Genomic DNA, 14,097 nt, shown 5'->3' with positions numbered 1-14,097 from the left:
TTGTAGGCGCTTATTAATGCAGCGTCCCGTTTGCTCCACGTAAACTGAGCCGCAACTAAGCGGGATTTCGTACACTACTCCCATTCTACAGGACACAAACTTGATTTTGTGGTTAACACCATAGCCTGCTTTTGTTCTTGATTCATTGTTAGTTAGCGCGCACAAACGGGACAGCTTACCCAAGCAGAGCCATGTATCACAAAATGTGGCCGAACAGATACGCGAAAGAGTGCGTGTGGTGTGGGGGCTACGCCACAACGTACCACGCCACCTGGGGCTGCGAAAAAAGCCCTTTACTACCAAAGGTAAATAGCCCTAGTCTAGAGCAGTGGGAGGCCCTTCTGGCTGACTCCGACCCGAGCACACAGCTTATGCTGGTGACGAGGGCCAAGGCAGCGGCGGAGGCCAACGGGATCCTGGACTAGGGGAAGACCGACCACTGAAGCTCCACATCTATCTATCCCCATCCCGCTACTCCCTACTTCTTCCTTTTGAAAAAAAATAAATAAAAATAAATATTTTCACTACTACTACTACTACTACTACTACTACTACAAGGCGCCGAAAAGAAGATTTCCACACCGAATTTCCTTGCCACTCTCTTCAGGCCATGCGAGGTCTTATGTACATAGGGCAGTACTTCAAACTTCCGCCCCTCACGAATGACAGGTTCTCGAGCACTAGAAGTTGAGACGAGGGTTTTCAACAGAGACCCGGCAGCGGCCTGCAGAAGCGACGAGGGAAACCCAGCAGAACTTAGGCGTGCAACTTGAGCGGAAAAGCTGAGTGAAATCTTGTGAAAACAGGACTTAAATAATGATGACCTCAAGCAGGATGAAGCACGTCTGTCCGCCCAGCGTTGCGGGCCTCTACGGCTTCCTCGGCTGCACCGATGGTCACTGGAAAAGAATGGCTAAGATTTTAAGGAGCGAATGTTGGAGACACGTTCGACTACTACGGGACTGGCTGCGGTTGGTGTGCTTCACTTGGAAGGGGACAGGCTCTGCCGGCCTGAGGACATTCAAGGACTACCAGAACCTGGCTGATACTACCACTGAGTTCCTTTGGAACAAGCGACGACAAAGCCTACCTAAGGCGCCAAAGAAGCAGACAGGTGAGGTCCCTGTTATCTACCTTGGAGGGGCGACTGTTCCAACCGACATCGAAAGGGTCCTCAGGAAGGGACCTAAGTTCAGCCTGGAAGTACCGCTCAGCAAACTTGAGCTTTTGGCTTCGGTTCACAGGATCGCTGACAAGGTAGAAGGGGAAGAGAAAGGATGCTGCCTTTCGGAAGGAGTTGATTCAGTGAGCAACACCTTTCAGAAAAAGGACTGCACTTCCCTGCTGAGAAGAGTGGCTGGCTCAATTTGTGATTCTGGGCTTGGGCTACGGGTTCTTTTGTCTGAAAAAGAAGGCGGCTTCGTGGTCCTACCGCAGCACCTATTCGGGGAGAAGGCACTAACAGCGATCAACAAGAACTTCCGAGTTGCGGATGTGAAGCCGACGAAGGCGAAGGCCAAAGCGGTTGCGCTTTTAGATGATTTGAAGCTTGAGCGGATGAAGAATTAAGTGATGAGTAACAAGGTGCATGTGCTCACTGTGTTTTTTAGTGCAAAGAGTCATAAGCTGGAATGCCCCTTTAGAGCAATCGTAACGGAGAGAGGAACCTGGCAAGCAGTTGTTAGCCGATACCTTCAAAGACACCTGAAGAGTCTGTCGCCTGAAGACCCCTACAAGATCACCAGCTCGGACGGAATGGTGAAAATTTTCAAAGGCATGCCAGGTGTCAATTACGGCTTCTCGGTTGACATTGAGGATCTGTTTTACTCGGTTCCTCACAATGAACTGCTCATGGCGGTCAGCAACTGTATAGAGCGTTTGGGGGTTGTGGGGTTCCAAAATGCCTGCGGCATTTCGATAGAAGTTTTCATGGAACTGTTGAATGTGTACCTCTCTTCAACGCTAGTGAGTTTTGAGGATAAATTCTATGTGCAGAAACGAGGCATTTGTATAGGGTCGAGTGTGGCACCAGTTCTCACTGAAATATATTTAGCGGAAGTTGACTGTTCACTCTCACGGGCACTAACTGACGACCGCATCGCGCGAGTTTTCCGATACGTAGACGATTTTTTAATACTCTTAATAATGAATCCCAATGACAACCCACAAGAGGTCACTAATGAAGTTTTATCGTCTTTTAAATCCAAGGCTTCCAGTTTGAATTTTACTGTAGAATTGCCTGAGAACTCTTGCTTACAGTTTTTGGACTTGAGATTGTTTTTCAGTGAACCGGACCACTTGTGTTGGATGTATATGCCTAGAACAAAAAAGGCCCTTTTACCCTATGACTCCTGTCACTCCAAGCTTATTAAGAGAGGAATTGCTTCATCCTGCTTGAGGTCATCATTATTTAAGTCCTGTTTTCACAAGATTTCACTCAGCTTTTCCGCTTAAGTTGCACGCCTAAGTTCTGCTGGGTTTCCCTCGTCGCTTCTGCAGGCCGCTGCCGGGTCTCTGTTGAAAACCCTCGTCTCAACTTCTAGTGCTCGAGAACCTGTCATTCGTGAGAGGCGGAAGTTTGAAGTACTGCCCTATGTACATAAGACCTCGCATGGCCTGAAGAGAGTGGCAAGGAAATTCGGTGTGGAAATCTTCTTTTCGGCGCCTTGTAAGCTGTCCCGTTTGTGCGCGCTAACAATGAATCAAGAACAAAAGCAGGCTGTGGTGTTAACCACAAAATCAAGTTTGTGTCCTGTAGAATGGGAGTAGTGTATGAAATCCCGCTTAGTTGCGGCTCAGTTTACGTGGGACAAACGGGACGCTGCATTAATAAGCGCCTACAAGAACATAAGAATTCGTTGGGCTCTCACAGCGGCATGCATTTGCCAAAACACTGTCTTTCGTGTGACAATAAATGCACGCCACTCTTTGAGCGCACAAAGATAATCGGAAGGGCCAAAGACCAGAAAACACGTCAGGTCATCGAAGCCTGGCAGATTGATAGATATGGGCCCGAAAAGTGTGTAAGCGAGGCTTCGGTCCATCTGTACAAGAAGGAACTGAAGTTCCTGAACTCGATTAGATAGAGATTGGTTGTTGCGCATGCGTAGGGTTGGTGATGGAAGGAAGATGTGTTTCAATAAATAGTTGCAAGTCCGCGCTCGTCCTGTCTGCTTCTTCCCTGTGTATCGTCCTTTGCGTGGTTTTCGTTCATAGTTCATGGATTACCAACTAGCCCCCCATCGTACACTCCTCCACTAATTTCTTCTCGTCAAGATTAAGTAAAAGGGCAAAAATTCCCTATTCAGTTATTGTTAGTTCGGGCAGGTCTAAGCTACAGTCACCTATTTGGGAATCTAGGTAAGGCACAGAATTGTCGTCAAACGTGAAAACCGATTGAAAATACTGATTGAAGTCATTAGCTATCTTTAAAGCCTCATGCGGAGTTACATTGCTTCGTTTGTGCTTACTAGAGTTCAGACATCTCCAAAATTTTTAGGGAGCGGTTTTGATAAAGTTGCTGAGGGTAACATGTGTAAATTTCAGTTTTGAAGCCCTAATTGCTTGCTTTAGATCATTTGAGAGTTTTCGAATGAGTTCAGTGCAAGTTGCCGATGATTTACGTCGTTTAAGTTTCCTCAGTCGTGACAGCTTGCGCTTCATATGTATGATGTCCCGAGTTATCCAAGGATTAAACTTTTTACAGTTTTTACTCGTGTGGGAACATAAAGGGACATGCAGTGTTCCACTTTATGCTTAAACGTCAACCATAAGTCATCACATGATACCGACGGATCGGCGTGTGAGGACTGTGCGATTGCAGGTCTTATTTTAAACAAACACAAAGGTATAAACAATAAACGAGGCGGATTTTATAGGAAAGGAAACCAATTTCAGTATGGGAGTGAAAAAAAAAGGAAAGGAACAAGAGAGCAACGCAACAACACACGGGAAAAACACACGGGGGAACAGAACAAAGTGCTTACGAAAAATACAGGAAAAAGAAAGTCAAAAAAGGAAAGTCACCCTACTTGTCTCTCATTCGAGCAACGAGCGGGGAGGACTGGCTGGGTGTCGGGCAGTCAAGGAGTATCTTGGCGTTCCAGTGGCGATGCACTATTGCCGGCGTTTCTCCGTTGGCCTTCAACGCTACCGCAGCGTCAGCGTCCGTGGTCTCCCGGCACGGTTCCGAGGTCTGGTATCCCGGAAAGGTCACGTAGGCGCCAGAGGCGGCCTGTGTTGAGCAGCTGACGGATGGATGGAGAAGAGTGGCGCCTGGGCCTGGTGGTTGAGGTTCTCGACGATGGATGTCCAGGTCTTGTGGCCCGGACGTCTGCGGCTGAGGCCCAAGCCCGGAACTCGGGGAGCCACCAGAACTCGTCCACGTCCGTCGCCCACCGCGCTCTTCTCTTCTCTGCCCGTAATCCTCTTCTACCTGTCCCGGCGTTCCCCTCCGCACGCGCTCCTCGTGCTTTGTCTTCTTCTCCTCTCGAACGACGCTGGGTGGCGCTATCTCCTTACAGAAGGCCCCCTCTTCGGAATTTTTTTCCAAGGGAAAGAACTCAACTTCAGGAGAGCGACACCAGACGCGTTCTGCGATCGCAACACAGAACACCGCACCACAGCGCGCACACTACACGCCACACATACGATGGTCGTCAATGCTCGAAGCGTCCACAGACATTCGCACACACAGCATAGAGAGCACATGGAAAGTCAACGTAAAGCGTCCATAGAGGGCGAGGAAACACGGAAGCCATAAAAAGTAGGTAGCGGACACTCAAAAACAAACATGAGCAAACACAGACAATACAAGAACAGGTGTGGGCTAAATTCTTCTGTATTCCATTCTTCACATCAAACCACTTCACCGTCCCGAGAACTTTTTCAGCTAGTACTTCCGTTTTCCTTTGTGAAACCGTTTTCTCCAAACCGACCTTGGTTTCCACCATGATTTTACATGTTCCCGTCCTACGATGTTATTCACTCTGTTCTCCCTTGCCTTCGACACAGTCTGCTGACACATATCACACAATCTGACATAACTCTTTATGTCAGCCTGTACACTGGGCCAGTAAAACTCACTGAGCACCCTAGCTATTGTTTGCCGTATTCCTTGATGGCCGGATAATGCACTCTTATGCGCCAACTTAAGAACTTGCGTGCGTAAGCCCTTCGGTACCACCGCTTGCTCAACGACTCGGCCAGGACACACTTGGTATGTTCGGAAAAGAACACCGTCATCTGTGTCAAAAGAGTGGGCGGTCTGTCCATTGCCACGAAATATTTGCCCCAACTTCCTGCGAAACACCTCTAAGGTCGGGTCTTCTTCCTGTTTGAGGCGAAACTCCGGCCGCGACAAGTGGAGTGTGTTAAGAGTGGGGCTTTTGCTACTCTCTGAAACCTTTGCTGTCACCGTAAGGGAAGGAACATCGATCGCACCCGTAATGGCAAGGGAAACTGCCTGATCAGTGAGAACTGGCGGGTCAACCGAGAATGGAGGTTTAGCGCCAGGGACATTGCCTATTATGATGTCGTACAGGGGTGTAGACAAGCACCGCGCGATGGCCTTACCTGAAAAGTATGGTGAAGAAATCACCACCTCCGCTTCCGGAACTTCTACACGGGTCCCATTGGCCAAGAATAATGTAGCCTGTTTCCCTGTAAGTGCCGCTTCCGGTACAAGGGACTCACGCACAACAATGCCGGTGCTGCCCGTATCCCGTAATACCGAACCAGGCTGGCCGAACACCTCACCGTGCCCCACGGGCATAGCAGTTTCCACCGGGTTGGAAGGACAGACCATCTCCCCCAACTGGCCCTCTACGCGCGTTACCTCTGCAGGGTTATCGGGACGGGAATATCGAGGTGTCATGCAACAGGCGGACTCCTCACGATCTCCTGGTCTCTTAGCTTTGCATGACTAGGCATCATGTCCTACCTCGCGGCACCAGGTGCAATACAATTGCTTCGGCGTTGTCCGACAATCCGACGCCTTGTGCCCAGTATTCTCGCAAAGAAAACATCGAAGGCGGGATTGTGAACGTGAAACCTCGTCCTTGGCTTTAACTATCGTGTGCTCACCCTCCTCTTTAAAGAGCAACAAGTTATTTTGCCGCTGTGCTTCGAGAAAATGATCGGCAGCCTCCGCCAGTTTGGAAACTGTCTTGCCCTCCCGCTCACGTAAGAAAAGGGCTAAACGAGAATGACAGTTGTTCAGAAATTGCTCGCTCACCACCATCTCGCGAACCACCTCAAAAGTGCGGCCTTCTCCCCGCATCTCGACCCAACGGTCAAAGAAACTAAACAACCTGGCAGCATATTGCGAGGCCGTTTCGCCATCCTGGGGCTTGCTCTGGCGAAACTTTTCTCGGTACCCTCACCGCGGTGAACTTAAACCTCTGAAGCAAGGCAAGCTTCGCTTTATCATAGTCCACGGAATCCTCAGGCGAGAGCCGACCGAAGACCCTAAGTGCTTCGCCACCAAGGCACAAGCTCAACGCCGTTGCCCACTTTTCTTTTGGCCAGCCCTGCCCCGTGGCCACATGCTCAAACCTCTTTAAGTAGGCATGAGCCAATAGCTTGGATGCTGTATGTACGGATTGCCTTCCTTCGAAATCACTTGTTAGTTCAGCGCCCTCTTTGTCTCTTCTCTCGTTCGTCCTTCCGCTGTCAGCGCTGCACGTTCAGGATGTCAAACCATCTTGCCCAGCAACACACTCTGCTCCTGAAATATTTATTTTGAAATTTATCTTTTGGCGCCGAATGTTTCTTCTAGAACACAGGTTGGCCACACACTCATTTTGCGTCTTTGCCGTCTTTACTATGCACAGGACGTGTGAATGAAATGCGCATGTTTTAAAGATGATGCATTTTTGCATAATCGGCCGTTAATTCACCTTCTGTTTTACTCCACATAAACTGGGAGGCAGGGGAAAGTAGTAGCGTAAAGGAAATACGTCACAAGCTGGACATACCGACGACAGAGAAGCATATTGTCACGTCGTAGTGACGGCAGTCTAGCGGTCAGGAAGGCACCTACGAGACTTGCAAACGAAGCTCTTTATTTGGGCCGACTTGCGCCCGCAAAAGAACTGAATCACTCGGCGGCGGCGTAAGCAACAAACGTGCTCGTCAGTCGTCGAACTACGAATACCAGCCGCTCGCGTCATCGCACAATTTAAAGCCGAGGACAAGATCATCTACAGTAATCTGGAAAAAACGTAGCAGCAGCTCTTCATGGCTGCGATCAATCGAGATCAGTCCGGTCGCTTCTCGCGTCACGAACAAAAATGATCACACCCCTTTACTCCGGTCTTGAGCGCGAACGAACGGACAATACAATGATACGTGCCATTACCCGCCTCCCAAAGAAGCATCGCCTCGATGCTGTATAATAAAAATAAATACGGAGAATGTAATCTTCGAGTCCTTTAGCGTTCATAATACGGCTTAAGGCGTACTACATGTACGACTTCCGGGTGTGTGCGCCGTCGCTGAGATGCTGTCGTGCCGTCGGGAACGACTTCAGTCCAGGTCACCGATGCGGCGGAGAACCCTGTACGGGCCAAAGTAGCGTCGCAGCAACTTCTCACTCAATCCACGGCGGCGAATTGGTGTCCATATCCTGGCTTGTAATGCGTGTATCGTCGACGCAGATTGTAGCGTCGGGCGTAGGTGTGCTGCTGTTCTTTCATGCGAAGCCGCGCAAGTATTCGGGCTTCTTCGGCGCGATGAAGGTAGGTGGCGACGTCGAGGTTGCCTTCGTTTGAAACGTGCGGGAGCATTGTGCCGAGTGTTGTCGTGGGCTTCCTGCCGTATACAAGCTCGAATTGGATAGACCTGGTTGTCTCCTGGACGGCAGTGTTATAGGCGAAGATCACATAGGGCAGAATGGTGTCCCACGTCTTGTGTTCCGCGTCGATGTACATGGAGAGCATGTCTGCGATGGTTTTGTTCTGACGCTCTGTGAGTCCGTTGGTTTGCGGATGATAGGCAGTTGTCCTCCGATGGCTCGTCTCACTGTAGTGTAAGATGGCTTGTGTCAGCTCCGCTGTGAACGCCGTTCCTCTCTCCGTGATGAGCTCTTCGGGGGCGCCGTGTCAGAGCACAATTCGTTCGACGAAAAATTTTGCGACCTCTGTTGCGGCACCATTAGGCAATGCTTTTGCCTCGGCGTAGCGGGTCATATAGTCGTTGGCCACGATGATCCACTTGTTACCTGATGATGAAGTCGGAAAGGGGCCGAGGAGGTCTATCCCTATTTGCTGGAAGGGCTTAGTTGGAGGTGGTATGGGGTTCAGGAGTCTGGCCGGTCTAATCGGAAGCGTTTTGTGTCGCTGACACTCACGGCACGTTTTGACGTAATGGGAAACATCAGCAGCTAGCCGCGGCCAATAGTACTTCTCCTGGATGCGGTGCAACGTGCGAGCAATGCCGAGATGCCCTGCAGTCGGCTCATCATGACATGCCAGCAAAATTTCTTGCCTGAGATTTTTGGGCACGACATGAAGATGCACTGTCCTGTTGTGCGTGAAGTTCTTCTTCAGGAGGACATTATCCTGAAAGACGAAGGACGACAGTTGGCGCTTGAACCCTCGGGGAGGTGATGCGGGCTTGCCTTTTAGTTAATCAACTAAGTTTTGCAGCTCAGGATCCGAGCGCTGCTGCTGCGCGAAACTGCAGGGGCTTACCGGTCCTAAGAAAGCGTCGACGTGTTCCTCTTCTGGTGCTGCGTCTACGGGGGCTCGCGATAAGCAGTCTGCATCGGGATGCTTGCGGCCACATTTGTAGACTACAGTTATATAGAATTCTTGAAGACGCAGGCTCCAACGAGCAAGGCGGCCGGAGGGATCTTTCAAATTTGCCAGCCAGCACAGAACATGGCGATCGCTCACGACCTTGAATGGTCGGCCGTGTAGGTAGGGGCGAAATTTTGACGTGGCCCAAATAATGGCGTGACATTCTTTCTCGGTCGTTGAATAGTTGGCTTCGGCTATCGACAGTGATCGGCTAGCGTACGCGATAACTTTCTCCTGTCTGCCATTTTCCTGAACGAGGATCGCTCCTAAGCCCACACTGCTTGCATCGGTATGAATTTCGGTTTCCGCGTTTTCATCAAAGAGCCCGAGCACAGGAGGGGACTGTAAGCGGCGCTTCCGCTCGTTGAAAGCTTCCACTTGCGGCGTTTCCCATTTAAAAGGCACGCCAGCCTTGGTTAGTTGGGTCAAAGCCTCAGCGATGCGCGAAAAGTTCTTGACGAATCGCCGGTAATAAGCGCACAATACAAGAAATCTTCGTATAGCTTTCTTGTCATTACGCTGTGGAAACTATGCGATCGCAGCCGTCTTCTGAGGGTCTGGGCGAGCCCCATCCTTGCTTACGACGTGACCAAGGAACAGCAGCTCATCGTAGGCGAAGTGGCACTTCTCTGGTTTCAGTGTTAGTCCTGCAGACTTGATTGTTTCCAGCACTGTCTGAAGCCTCCTTAGATGCTCTTCAAAGCTTGAGGAGAAGACCACAATGTCATCTAAGTACACAAGACAGATTTGCCACTTCAAGCCTGCGAGCACCGTATCTATTACTCGCTGGAACGTAGCTGGATCAAAGCAGAGGCCGAATGGCATCACCTTGAACTCGAAGAGTCCGTCTGGTGTGATGAACGCAGTCTTCTCGCGATCTCTTTCGTCGACTTCAATTTGCCAGTAGCCGCTCTTCAGGTCCATTGATGAGAAGTACTTAGCGTTGCATAGCCGATCCAATGTGTCATCGATGCGGGGGAGGGGGTAGACGTCATTCTTCGTAATGCTGTTCAGGCGGCGGTAATCGATGCAAAAGCGAAGGGTGCCGTATTTGTTTTTCACTAGGATGACTGGTGCTGCCCAAGGGCTCCTCGATGGCTGGATGTCGTCGTCAGGACGCATTTCTTCAACTTGCTTGCTAAAAGTTTGGCGTTCTAGCGGCGATACGCGGTAGGGGCTCTGTCGCAGTGGTCGGGCGTGTTCGTCTGTGACAATGCGGTGCTTGGCAAGCCCCGTTCGTCACACATTCGATGCTTATGAGAAGTAGTCGCTGTACCTTTGAAGAAGACTGTGTATTTGGTCTTGTCTGCACCGGGTTAATGCTGGTTTGATATTAAACGTGGGCTGATGATGGCCTTCGTCAGATGGTTGTACGGGTTGGTCGGGTAGGGAAAATGTCTCTGATGTCTGCCAGCTCGTCGAGAAAAGCAATCGTCGTACCTTTGTTTAGATGCCGGTATTCTTCGGTGAAGTTCGTTATCAGCACTTGTGCTTGGCCATTCCGGATTGGCCGCTTCCATTGCGACGCCCAGTCCTACCTATGCAGGCGACGACACTTGATCGGGGCGGCACGCTCAATGCTTCGTCGAGGACGTTTAAGGCAACGTTATGAGTCGCTGTCGTCGCTGCAGATATGGCTTTGTCCGTGGAAACCTTGATCGACTTTGATCGAAGGTCGATGACCGCCCGATCTTCATTCAGGAAGTCCATTCCCAAAATCAAATCTCGCGAGCAGTTCTGTAGGACCAGGAAAGTTGTAGCATGGGTTCGCCCGTTTACTGTAACTCTCGCGGTGCAGCGCCCTGACGGCGTAATAAGGTTACCACCTGAAGTGCGGATCAGCGAGCCATCTCAAGTTGTTGTTACTTTCCTTAGTTGGACAGCGAGTGGCCCGCTCATGACGGAGTAGTCAGCTCCCGTGTAGACCAAGGCAGTAACCGCGTGATCGTCCACAGTAACTTCAAGATCACTTGTTCGCGTTTTCGTATTACATGTTGTCTTCGGTGTACGATCTTGGCTTCGTCGAGTAGTGTGGCTGCGGTGGGCGTACTCGGACGTTACTTCTCTGGGCAGCCGTAAAAGCTTCAAGTCTGGCCGCGTCGTCGTCGGTGTTTTCGTCGTATTTGAGGCATGGACTTGCGTTTTCGTCGATGTAGGATCTTTCTTCTTTAGCTCAAAAGAAACCTCAACTCCAGAGGCTGCTTTATTCCGTTTAACCTTCTGGGGCTGGGAGAGCGTCCACGCACTGTGTAGCCTCGGCTAGGAGATACATAGCGCGGCGACGACGGCGACGGGGAACGTGATAGGCGGCTGGGCGGTGAGCATTCTTCCCGACGCAAAAACACTTCGATTTCGCCTGGTCGCTGGCCGGGTCGGCGTCGTGGGGCGTCGTAAGAGAACCCTCGGATGCCCATTCTTCTATATGGGCAGTACCGGAGAATGTGGCCGGCTTCGCCACAGTGGAAGCATAGTGGGTGGCGCTGGTCGGGAGTTCTCCACTCGTCGCATTCCCTCGGCCGTGTGCGACTCTCCTAGAACGGGCGTGTCGGGGCGAGAGGGCGGCGGTCCAACTTAGCTGGCTGAGGGCGATAGGGGCTTGGGTCCTGTCGTCGAGGCGCAGGACGGCGCACAGCTGCGGCGTAAGTCATGGCTGGAGGCTGCCAGAGGCTGCCTAGTTGTCGGCGTCACACCCAAGGCCTTTTGAAGCTCGTCAAGGATGACGTCTGTGAGCGATGAAAGGTGCGGCTGCGTTCGCGGTGGCATGAATCGTCGGCGCTCCTATCGCACAACTTGCCTTATAACTTCCCGCAGGTTATCGTTGTTAGGGGTGTCCAGGCAGCTTCCTGACAAAAAGTGTTGCTGGCGGTCACACTGGCCAGCTCAGGCATCAAGAGTTTTTTCCATCGTGGATGCCTCTTCTACGAATTCCGCGACAGTTTTCGGTGGGTTGCGGATGAAGCCGGCAAAGAAATGTTCTTTAACTCCTCGCATAAGCAACTGCACCTTCGCTTCTTACTTCATGTTCGTGTCGGTACGCCCCAAGACACCTTTTATCTCCTCAGTATACACTGCAACGGTCTCAGTTGGGTGTTGTATGCCAGAGTGTAGCAGCTGCTGGGCTCTCTCCATTCGCACGACGTTTGTGAAGGTCTTCAGAAGCTGCTTCTTGAAGGTTTCAGAATCCGTGAGGCTAGCTTCCTCATTCTCAAACCAGATTCTTGCTGGTCCCTCCAAGGCGAAGAAGACGTACCTAATTTTCATGGCATCGTCCCAGTTGTTAAAGATAGCAACACGGTCGAACTGTTCCAGCCATTTTCCGGGGTCGGCGCCAGGCGAAGCGTCGAAGTTTGGTGGCACCCGGGGCTGCTGAAGAATGATTGGAGTCGTCGTCTGGGGCAAGGTCATGGTGGACGTTGCTACTGGTTTGCGCTTCCGGGTAGGTTCCGGCAGAATTCCGAACTCTGGTGCGTCCCCTTGCAGGCGTCGGCTTGCGCGGTGGACTGGACTCAGGCCCTGCGGTGAATGGATCAGACGGCTCGCGTCACGACTTGTAGGGGGTGTCTGGAACATGAAAGGCAACCCAGCACCTGCACCGGATGTCACGTTGTAGTGACAGGAGTCCAGCGGTCAGGAAGACACCTACAAGACTTGCAAACGAAGCTCTTTATTTGGGCTGACTTGCGCCCGCAAAAGAACAATCACTCGGCGGCGGCGCAAGCAACAAACGTGCTCGTCAGTCGTCGAACTACGAATATCCGCCGCTAGCGGCATCACATAATTTAAAGCCGGCAAGGAAACTTCAAGATAACAGGACAAGATTATCTACAGTAATCTGGAAAAACGTAGAAGCAGCTCTTCATCATCATCAACAGCAGCCTGACTACACCCACTGCAGGGCAATCGCCTCTCCCATGTGTCTCCAATTAACTCTGTCCTTTGTCAGTTGCCGCCACTTCAACCAAAGAAATTCAACCGCCGCGGCCGGGATCGAACCCGCGTCTTTCGGGTCAGCAGCCTAGCACTGTAACCACTGAGACACCACAGTAACTTGGTGATTACATTCGCTACTGTATAGATTTGTGTAGAACTCGGCTAATTCAACTATCTTATCCATACTGCTGATGACATTGCCCTGTTTGTCTTTTAGCGAATAGATCTGGTTTTTACCTATGCCCAGTTTTCTCCTCACTGATTTTAGGCTACCTCTGTTCCATAGAGCGTGCTCGATTTTCTCCATGCTAAACTTTCTTATGTCGGCTACCTTGCGCTTATTTATTAACTTCGATAGCTCTGCTAGTTCTATCCTTTCTGTGGAGTTGGACGTCCTCATGCTTTGACGTTTCTTAATCAGATCGTTAGTCTCCTAAGATACTTTGCTGGTATCCTGTCAAACCATCCTACCACCTACTTCTGCGGCGCACTCTGTAACGATAGCTGTAAGATTATCATTCATTGTTTCAACACTACGGTCGTCTTCTTCAGTTAAAGCGGACAATCTGTTTTGCAGCGACATTCCGAATTCCTCTGCCTTCCGTCTTAATGCTAACTCGTTAATAGCCTTTCGCTTCACCAGTTTCCTACGTTCCCTCTTCAAATCTAAGCTAACGCGAGACCTTACCATTCTGTGGTCGCTACAACGGACCTTACCGAGGACCTCCACATCCTCTACGATGCCAGGGTGTGCACACAGTATGAAGTCTATTTCATTTTTAGTCTCGCCATTGGGGCTATTCCACGTCCACTTCCTGTTTGCTTGTTTTCGGAAGAAGGTATTCATAATCCGTAAATTAATTTTTATCTGCGAACTCTACTATTAACTCTCCCCTAGTGTTCCTAGAACCTTTGCCATATTCACCTACCGCCTTGTCTCCAGCCTGCTTTTCACCTACCTTTGCATTAAAGTTGCCCATCAATACAGTGTACTGCGATTTTACTTTGGTCTTGCCGATTCCACATCCTCATAGAAGTTTTCAACTGTCTGGTCATCATGGCTTGATGTAGGCGCGTAGGCCTGCACCACCTTCAGCTTGTACCTCTTATTAAGCCTAATTACGATAGCTGCCACTCTCTCGTTAATACTGTAAAACTCCTCGTTGTTGCCAGCTATATCCTGATTAATGAGGAATCCCACACCTAGTTCTCGCCTATCTGCTAATCCACGATAGCACAGTACATGCCCGCCCTTTAGTATGTGGGTTTCTACGTGGACACAGGCCACCACCCACCGCGGGTTCGAGCTTCGCGCGAGCCAAGGGCCCCGATCAGCCGTCACCACACACACACTGGGACACCGATG

At 50.6% G+C, this 14,097-nt stretch overlaps 1 protein-coding gene, 1 long non-coding RNA gene and 1 pseudogene across 2 annotated transcripts in view; 2 read left to right on the top strand and 1 right to left on the bottom strand.

Moving 5' to 3' along the window:
* LOC149338079 (uncharacterized) overlaps nucleotides 1-14,097 on the bottom strand; it is a 1,049,963-nt gene that overhangs the window by 788,080 nt on the left and 247,786 nt on the right. The window lies entirely within an intron of this gene.
* The window catches only part of LOC149338084 (uncharacterized), a gene marked incomplete at its 3' end in the record, with an annotated part of 200,554 nt that overhangs the window by 177,797 nt on the left and 8,660 nt on the right, over nucleotides 1-14,097 (top strand). The gene's annotated exons all lie outside the window — the stretch shown is intronic.
* LOC149338085 (uncharacterized) lies at nucleotides 835-2,543 on the top strand (annotated as a pseudogene).

Source organism: Amblyomma mixtum, chromosome 6 (genome assembly GCF_055824585.1).
Source record: "Amblyomma mixtum isolate Tamu chromosome 6, ASM5582458v1, whole genome shotgun sequence".
NCBI lineage: Eukaryota > Metazoa > Arthropoda > Arachnida > Ixodida > Ixodidae > Amblyomma > Amblyomma mixtum.
This window is presented reverse-complemented; position numbering and strand designations above follow the sequence as displayed.